The sequence below is a fragment of the Pongo abelii genome, chromosome Y (assembly GCF_028885655.2).
Source record: "Pongo abelii isolate AG06213 chromosome Y, NHGRI_mPonAbe1-v2.0_pri, whole genome shotgun sequence".
NCBI lineage: Eukaryota > Metazoa > Chordata > Mammalia > Primates > Hominidae > Pongo > Pongo abelii.
In genome coordinates, this window is record NC_072009.2 from 16,964,783 (window position 1) to 16,974,749 (window position 9,967).

Below are 9,967 nucleotides of genomic sequence, written 5' to 3' on the forward strand. Positions count from 1 at the left end.
GCATTTTCTACAAAAGGAGGGTTTCCAAACTTCTCAACCAAAGGAAAGGTTCAACTCTTTGAGATGAACGCACACATCACAAAGAGGTTTCACAGAATTCTTCTGTCTATTCTTTATGTGAAGCTATTTTCTCTTCCACCATAGGCCTCAAAGAGTTCCCAATGACCCCTTGCAGATTCTACGAAAAGAGAGTTTCAAAACACCTAAATCGAAAGAAAGGGTTAACTCTGTGAGATGAATGCACACATAACAAAGAAGTTTCTCAGATTGCTTCTGTCTAGATTTCATGTTAAGATATTTCCTTTTCTACCATATTTCAAAAAACGACCCAAATCTCCACTTGAAGATTGTACAAATAGTGTGTTCCGAAACTGCTCAATCTAAAGAAAGGTTCAACTCTGTGAGATGAATGCACACATCAGAAAGTGGTTTCACATAATTCTTCTGTCTACTTTTTATGTGAAGATATTTCCTTTTCCACCATAGGCCTCAAAGCACTCCAAATGTCCAATTGCAGATTCTACAAAAAGAGTGTTTCAAAACTCTTCAATCAAAAGAAAAGTTTAACTCTGTGAGATGAATGCACACATCACAAAGAAGTTTCTCAGATTTTTTCTCTCTAGATTTTATGTGAAGATATTTCCTTTTCTATCATAGGTGACTAAGCACTCAAATGTCCACTTGCAGATTCTACAAATTGAGTGCTATGAAACAGTGCAATCTAAAGAAAGGTTCAACTCTGTGAGATGAACGCACACATAACAAAGAAGTTTCTCACAATTCTTCTGTCTAGTTTTTATTTTAAGATATTTCCTTTTCTACCATAGGCCTCAAAGCACTATAAATATCCACTTGCAGATTCTACAAAAAGAGAGTTTCAAAACTGCTCAAACAAAAGAAAGTTTTATCTCTGTGAGATGAATGCACACATTGCAAAAAGTTTTTCACATTGCTTCTGTCTAGATTTTATGTGAAAATATTTCATTTTTCTACCACATGCCACAAAGCACTCCAAATCTCCACTTGCAGATTCTATAAAAGGAGAGTTTCCAAACTGCTCAATCAAAAGATTCTACTCTGTGAGATGAACGCACACATCACAAAGTAGTTTCTCAGAATTCTTCTGTCTAGTTTTTATTGGAAGATATTTAATTTTCCACCATAGGCCTACCACACGCTACAAATGTCCATTTGCAGATTCTACAGACACAGAGTTTCAATACTCTTCAATCAAAAGAAAGGTTTTACTCTTTGAGATGAATGCAGACATCACAAAGAAGTTTCTCAGATTCTTACTGTCTGGATTTTATGTGAAGATATTTCCTTTTTTAGCATAGGCTACACAGCGCTCCAAATGTCCACTCTCGGATTGCACAAAAAGAGCGTTTCCAAACTGCTCAATCAAAAAAAAAAAGTTCAACTCTGTGAGATGAATGCACACATCACAAAGAAGTTTCTCAGAATTCTTCTGTCTATTTTTATGTGAATATATTTCCTTTTCCACCATAGGCCTCAAAGCACTCTAAATGTCCACTTGCAGATTCTACAAGAAGAGAGTTTCAAAAATGCTCTATGAAAACAAAGGTTTAACTCTGTTAGATGAATGCACACATCACAAAGAAATTTCTGAGAAAGCTTCTGTCTAGTTTTTATGTGAAGATCTTACCTTATCCACCACAGTCCTCAAAGCGCTCCACATGTCCACTTGCATATTCTACAAAAAGAGAGTTTCACAACAGCTCTATCAAAAGAAATGTTTAACTCTGTGAGATGAGTGCACACATCACAAAGTAGTTTCTCAGATTGCTTCCATCTACATTTTATGTGAAGATATTTCCTTTTCTACCATAGGTCAAAAAGTGCTCCAAATGTCCACTTGCAGATTCTACATATAGAGTGTTTCCAAACTGCTCAATCAAAAGAAATGTTAAACTCTGTGAGATGAACGCACACATCACAAAGAAGTTTCTCAGAATTCTTCGGTCAGTTTTTATGTGAAGATATTTCCTTTTCCAAATAGGCCTCAAAGCGCTCAAAATGTCCACTTGCAGATTTTACAAGAAAAGAGTTTCAACTCTGCTCTATCAAAGGAAAGTTTTAACTCTGTGAGATGAATGCACACATCACAAGGAAGTTTTTCAGATTGCTTCTGTCTAGATTTTATGTGAAGATATTTCTTTCTCTACCATAGGCCGCAAAGGGTTCCAAATTTCCACTTGCATATTCTAAAAACAGAGTGTTTCCAAACTGCTCAATAAAAAGAAACTTTCAACTCTGAGAGATGAACGCACACGTCACAAAGGGTTTTCTCAGAATCCTTCTGTCTAGTTTTTATGTGAAGATATTTCCTTCTCCACCACAGGCCCCAAAGCGCCCCAAATGTCCACTGGCAGATTCTACAAAAAGACAGTTTCAAAACAGCTGTATGAAAAGTAAGGTCTAAATCTGTGAGATGAATTCACACTTCACAAAGAGTTTATCTGATTGTTTCAGTCTAGATTTTATGTGAAGATATTCCCTTTTCTACCATTGGCTGCAAAGTGCTCCAAATGTCCACTTCCAGATTCTACAAAAGGAGGGTTTCCAAACTGCTCAATCAAAAGAAAGATTCAACTCTGTAAGATGAATGCACACATCAAAAAGAAGTTTCTCAGAATTTTTCTGCCTAGTTTTTATGTTAAGATATTTCCTTTTCCACCATAGGCCTCAAAGCCCTACAAATGTCCACTTGCAGATTCTACAAAAAGACAGTTTCAAAACTGCTCAATCAAAAGAAAGGTTTATCTCTGTGATATCAATGCACACATCACAAAAAAGTTTCTCAGATTGCTTCTGTCTAGATTTTATGTGAAGATATTTCCTTTTCTACCTTAGGCCGCAAAGCGCTCCAAATCTCCACTTGCAGATTCTACAAATAGAGGGTTTGCAAACTGCTCAATCAAAAGAAATGTTCAACTCTGGGAGGTGAACGCACATATCAGAAAGAAGTTTCTCAGAACACTTCTGTCTAGTTTTAAGTGAATATATTACCTTTTTCACCATAGGCCTCAAAGCGCTCCAAATGTCCACTTGTAGATTCTACAAGAAGAAAGTTTCAAACCTGCTCTATGAAAATAAAAGTTTAACTCTGTGAGATGAATGCACGCATCACAAAGAAGTTTCTCACATTGCTTCTATCTAGATTTCATGTGAAGATATTTCCTTTTCTACCATAGTCCGCAAAGCACTCCAAATCTCCAATTGCACATTCTACAAATAGAGTGTTTCCAAACTGCTCAATCAAAAGAAAGGTTCCAATGTGTGATATTAATGAACACATTACAGAGAAGTTCCTCATAATGCTTCTGTCTAGTTTTTATGTGAAGATATTTCCTTTTCCTCTGTAGGCCTCAAAGCGCTCTGAATACCCACTTGCAGCTCCAACAAAAAGTGTTTCAAAACTGCTATATTAAAAGGAAGGTTCAACACTGCGAGTTGAATGCACACATCAAAAAGAAGTTTCTGAGAATGCTTCGGTCTAGTTTTTATATGAAGATATTTCCTTTTCCACCGTTGGCCTCAAAGCGCTCCAAATTCCACTTGCAGATTGTACAAAAGGAGTGTTTCAAAACTGCTCTATTAAAAGGAAGGTTCAACTCTGTGAATTTAATGCAGACAATAAAAAGAAGTTTCTGAGAATGGTTCTGTTTAGTTTTGTGTGAAGATATTTTCTTTCCCACCAGAGTCCTAATAGCGTTCCAAATATCCACTTGGAGATTATACAATTAGAGTGTTTCAAAACTGCCATATCAAAAGGAAGATTCAACTCTGTGAGTTGAATGTACACATTAAAAAGAAGATTCTGAGAATGTTTCTGCCTAGTATTTATGTAAATATATTTCCTTTTGAACCGTGGACTTCAAAATGATCCAAAAATCCACCTGCAGATTCTAAAAAAGAGTGTTTCAAACCTGCGCTATAAAAAGGAAGGTTCAACTCTGTGAGTTAAAGGCCCACATCACAAGGAAGTTTCTAAGAATGCTTCTGTCTAGTTTTTATGTGAAGATATTTCCTTTTCCAACATAGGCATCAAAGCACTCTAAATATCCAATTGACATTACTACAAAAATATTGTTTCCAAACTGCTCTATAATAAAAAGGTTTAAACTCGTGAGTTGAATGCAGTCATCATGAAGAAGTTTCTGAGAATGCTTCTGCCTAGTTTTTATCTTAAGATATTTCCTTTTCCAGGATAGGCCTCAAACCACTCCAAATATCTTCTTCCAGATTCTACAAAAGAGTGTTTCAAAACTGCTCTCTCAAAAGAAAGTTTCAAATCTGTGAGTTGAATGTACACATCACAAAGAAGTTTCTGAAAATGCTTCTGTCTAGTTTTTATGTGAAGATATTTCCATTTCCAGCATAGGCCCAAAAGCGCACCAAATATAAACTTGCAGATTCTACAAAAATAGTGTTTCAAAGCTACTCTATGAAAAGAAATGTTGAACTCTGTGAGTTGAATGCACACATCCCAAAAATGTTTCTGAGAATGCTTCTGTCTAGTTTTTATGTGAAGACATTTCTTTTTCCACCGTAGGCCTCAAAGCACTCCAAATATCCATTTGCAGATTCTACAAAAAGAGTGTTTCAAAACTGCTCTATCAAAAGGAAGGTTTAAATCAGTGAGTTGAATGCACATATCTCAAAGAAATTTCTGAGAATGCTTCTGTCTAGTTTTCATGTGAAGATATATCCCTTTCCATCATAGGCCTCAAAGCGCTCTAAATATCCCCTTGCAGATTCTACAAAAAGAGTGTTTCAAAACTGCTCTATCAAAACAAAGGTTCAACCCTGCGAGTTGAATGGACACATCACAAAGAGATTTCTGATAAATCTTCTGTCTAGTTTTTATATGAAGATATTTCCTTTTCCACCGCAGACCTCAAGGCACCCAAATATCCACTTCCAGATTCTACAAAAAGAGTGTTTCAAAACTGCTCTAACAAAACAAAAGTTCAGCTCTGAGAGTTGAATGCTTACATCACAAAGAAGTTTCTGAGAATTCTTCTGTCCAGTTTTTATGTGAGAATATTTCCATTTCCACCATAGGTCTCAAATCACTCCAAATATCCACGTGCAGATTCTACAAAAAGAGTGTTTCAAAACTGGTTTATTAAAAGAAAGGTTCAACACTGTGAGTTGAATGTCCATATCACAAAGAAGTTTCTGAGAATGCTTCTGTCTAGTTTTTGAGTGAAGATATTTCATTTTCCCGCATAGGCCTTAAAGCGCTCCAAATATCCACTTGCAGTTTCCATAACAGTGTTTCAAAACCGTTCTATCAAAAGAAAGGTTCAACTCTGTGAGGTGAATGCACACATCACAAAGAAGTTTCTGAGAAGGCTTTTGTCTAGTTTTTATGTGAAGATATTTCCTTTTCCACAGTAGGCCTCAAAGCACTGAAAATATCCACTTACAGATTCCACAAAAAAAGTGTTTCAAAACTGCTCTATCAAAAGAAAGCTTCAACTTGTGGGTTGAATGTGCACATCACAAAGAAGTGTCTAAGAATGCTTCTGTCTAGTTTTAATGTTAAGATATTTCCTTTTCCACCGTAGGCCTCAAATACTGACAAATATCCACTTGAAGATTCTAGAAAAAGAGTGTTTCTTAACTGGCGGATCAAAAGAATGGTTCACCTCTGTGAGATGAAAGCACACATCACAAAGAAGTTTCTGAGAATGCTTCTCTCTAGTTTTTATGTGAAGATATTCCGTTTTCCACCACAGACCTCAAGCCACTCTAAATATCCCCTTGCAGATTCTACAAAAAGAATGTTTCAAAACTGCTCTACCAAAATGAAGGTTCAACTCTGGGAGTTGAATGCACACATCACAAAGAAGTTTCTGAGAATATTTCTGTCTAGTTTTTATGTGAAGATATTTCCTTTTCCACCATAGACATCAAAGTGCTCAAAATATCCACTTGCAGATTCTACAAAAAGATTGTATCAAAACTGGTCTATCAAAAGAAACGTTAAACTCTGTGAGTTGAATACACATCACAAAGAAGTTTCAGAGAATGCTTCTGTCCAGTCTTTTTGTGAAGATATTTCCTTTCCAACCATAGTCTCAAAGCGCTGCAAATATCCACTTGCAGATTCTACAAAAAGAGTGTTTGAGTGCTCAAACACTCTATCAAAACAAGTGTTCATCTCTGTGAGTTTAATGCACATATCACAAAGAAGTTTCTGAGAATGCTTCTGTCTATTTTTTATGTTAAGATATTTCCTTTTCCACAGTAGGCCTCAAAGCACTCCAAATATCCACTTGCAGAATTTACAAAAAGAGTGTTGCAAAACTTCTCTGCCAAAAGGAATGTTCAACATTGTGAGCTGAATGCAATCACAAAGAGGTTTCTGAGAATGTTTCTGTCTAGTTTTTATGTGAAGATATTTCCTTTTCCATCAGAGTATCCAATGCTCTCCAAATCTCCCCTTGCAAATTGCACAAAAAGAGTACTTCAAAGCTTCTCTATCAAAAGAAACTTTCAACTCTGTGTGTTAATTGCACACATCACAAAGAAGTTTCTGAGAATGCTTCTGTCTAGTTTTTATATGAAGATATTTCCTTTTCCACTGAAGGTCTCAAAGCACTCCAAATATCCACTTGCAGATTCTACAAAAAGAGTGTTTCAAAACAGCTGTATCAAAAGGAAGATTCAACTGGGTGAGTTGAGTGCACACATGACAAATAAGTTTCTGAGAATGCTTCTGTCTAGTTTTTATGTTAACATATATCCCTTTCCACTGTAGGCCTCAAAACACTCAAAATATCCACTTACAGATTCTACAAAAAGGTTGTTTCTAATCTGCTCTACCAAAAGGAAAATTCAGCATGTGAGTTGAATGTACATGTCACAAAGAAGGTTCTGAGAATGCTTCTGTCTGGTATTTATTTTAAGATATTTCCTTTTCCACAGTAGGCCTCGAAGCGCTCCAAATATCCACTTGCAGACTTTACAAAAACAGCGTTTCAAAACTTCTCTGTCAAAAGGAATGTTCAGCATTGTGAGTTGAATGCACACATCACAAACAAGTTTCTGAGCATGATTCTGTCTAGTTTTAATGTGAAGATACTTCCTTTTCCACCGGAGGCCCCAAAGCACTCTTAATCTCCACCTGCAGATTCTACAAAAAGAGTGTTTCAGAGCTGGTGTATCAAAAGAATGGTTCACATCTGTGAGTTGAACACACACATCACAAAGAAGTTTCTGAGAATGCTTCTGTCTAGTTTTCATGTGAAGATATTTCCTTTTCCACCATAGGCCACAAGGAGCTCCAAATATCCACTTGCAGATTCTACAAAAAGATCCTTTCAAACCTGCTCTACCAAAAGGAAAATTCATCTCTGTGGGTTGAATGCACACATCACAAAGAAGTTTCTGGGATGCTTCTTTCTAGTTTTTATGTAAATATATTTCCCTTCCAACCATAGGCCTCAAAGCACTCCAAATATCCACTTGAAGATTCTACAAAAAAACTGTTTCAAAACTGCTCTATCAATAGGAAGTTTCAACTCTGTGGGATGAATGCACACTTCCATAAGAAGTTTCAGAGAATGTTTCTATATAGTTTTTATGTGAAGATATTTCCCTTTCCACCATAGGCCTCAAAGTGTGCCAAATACCCACTTGCAGATTTACGAAAAGAGTGTTTCAAAACTGCTCTATGAAAAGAAACATTCAACTCTATGAGTTGAATACACACATCACAAACAAGTTTCTGAGATTACTTCTGTCTAGTTTTAATGTAAAAATATATATCCTTTTCCAGCTTAGGCCTCAAAACTCTCTAAATATCAACTTGCAGATTCTATGAAAAGGGTGTATCAAATCTGCTCTTTCAAAAGAAACGTTAAACTCAGTGAGTTGAATACACACATAACAAAGACATTTCTGAGAATGCTTCTGTCTAGTTATATGTGAAGATATTTCTTTTTCCACCATAGGCTCCAAAGTTCTCCAAATATCCACTTGCAGATTCTACAAAAAGAGTGATTCAGAACTCTTATATCAAAAGAATGAATCACCTCTGTGAGTTGAATACACACATCACAAATAAGTTTCTGAGAATGCTTCTGTCTTGTTTTTATGTGAAGATCTCTCCTTTTCCACTGTAGGCCTCTAGGCGCTCCAAATATCCACTTGCAGATTCTACAAAAAGTGTGTTTCAAAACTGCTGTATCAAAAGAAAAGGTCAGACCTGTGAGGTCAATGCAAACATCACAACAAAGTTTCTGAGAATGCTTCTGTCTAGTTTTTATGTGAAGATATTTCCTTTTCGGCCATTGGCCTCAAAGTGCTCCAAATATCCTCTTGCAGATTCTACAAAAAGAATGTTTCAATACACGTCTATCAAAAGAAAGCTACAACTCTGTAAATTGAATGCACACCTCAGAAAGAAGTTTCTGAGATTGCTTCTGTCTAGATTTCATGTGAAGATATTTACTTTTCCACTGCAAGGCTCAAAGCGCTCCAAATATCCACTTACAGATACTACAAAAAGAGTGTTTCAGATCAGCTCTATCAAAAGGAAAGTTCAACAGTGTGTGTTGAGTGCACACATCTAAAAGAACTTTCTGAGAATGTTTCTGTCTAATTTTTATATGAAGATATTTCCTTTTCAACCTTAGACCACAAAGCACTCCAAATATACACTTGCACTTTCAACAAAAAAAGTGTTTCAAAGCTGCTCTACCAAAAGAAAGATTCAACTGTGTGAGTTGGATGCACACACCACAAAGGAGTTTCCAAGAATGCTTCTATCTAGTTTTTATGTGAAGATATTCCCTTTTCCACCAAAGGCCCCAAAGCCCTACCAGTATCCACTTGCAGATTCTACCAAAATAGTGTATCAAATCTGCTCTATCAAAAGAAAGGTTCAACCTGAGTTGAATGCACACATCACAAAGAAATTTCTGAAAATGCTTCTGCCTAGTTTTTATGTGAACATATTTCCTTCTCTACCATAGGCCTCAAATCACTCCAAATATCCACTTGCAGATTCTACCAAAAGAGTGTTTCAGAGCTGGTGTATCAAAAGAATGGTTCAACTCTGTAAGTTGAATGCACACATCACAAAGAAGTTTCTGAGAATGCTTCTGTCTAGTTTTTAAATGAAGATATTTCCTTTTCTACTGTAGGCTTTAAGGAGCTCCAAATATGCACTTGCAGATTCTACAAAAAGAGTGTTTCAAAACTGTTCTATCAAAAACAAAGGTCAGTCTTGATAGTTGAATGTGCCCATCACAAAGATGTTTCTGAGAATTCTTCTGCCTAGTATTTATGCGAAGATATTTCCTTTTCCACCATAGGCCTCAAAGGGCTCCCAATATCCACTTGCAGATTCTACAAAAAGAGTGTTTCAGAACTGGTGTATCAAAAGAATGGTACACCTCTGTGAGTTGAATGCACACATCACAAAACGTTTCTGTGAATGCTTCTGTCTAGTTTTTATGTGAAGATATTACCTTTTCCTCTGTATGCCTCAAAGCGCTCCAAATACTCAATTGCAGATTATACAAAAATAGTGTTTCAAAACTGGTCTATCAAAAGAAAGGTTAAACTCTGTGAATTGAATGCACATATCACAAAGAAGATTTTGAGAATGCTTCTGTCTGGTTCTTATGTGAAGATACTTCCTCTTCCACCATAGGCATCAATGCTCTCCAAATATCCACTTGCAGATACTACAAAAAGAGTGTTTCAAAACTGCTCTATCAAAAGAAATGTTCAACTCTGTGAGTTGAATGCCCACATCAAAAAGAAGTTTCAGAGAATGCATATGTCTAGTTTTTAGGTGAAGATATTTCCTTTTCCTCCACGGGCCACAAAGAGCTCCAAATATCCAATTTCAGATTCTACAAAAAGAGTGTTGCAAAACTGCTCTACCAAAAGGAATGTTCAATTCTGTGAGTTGAATGCACAA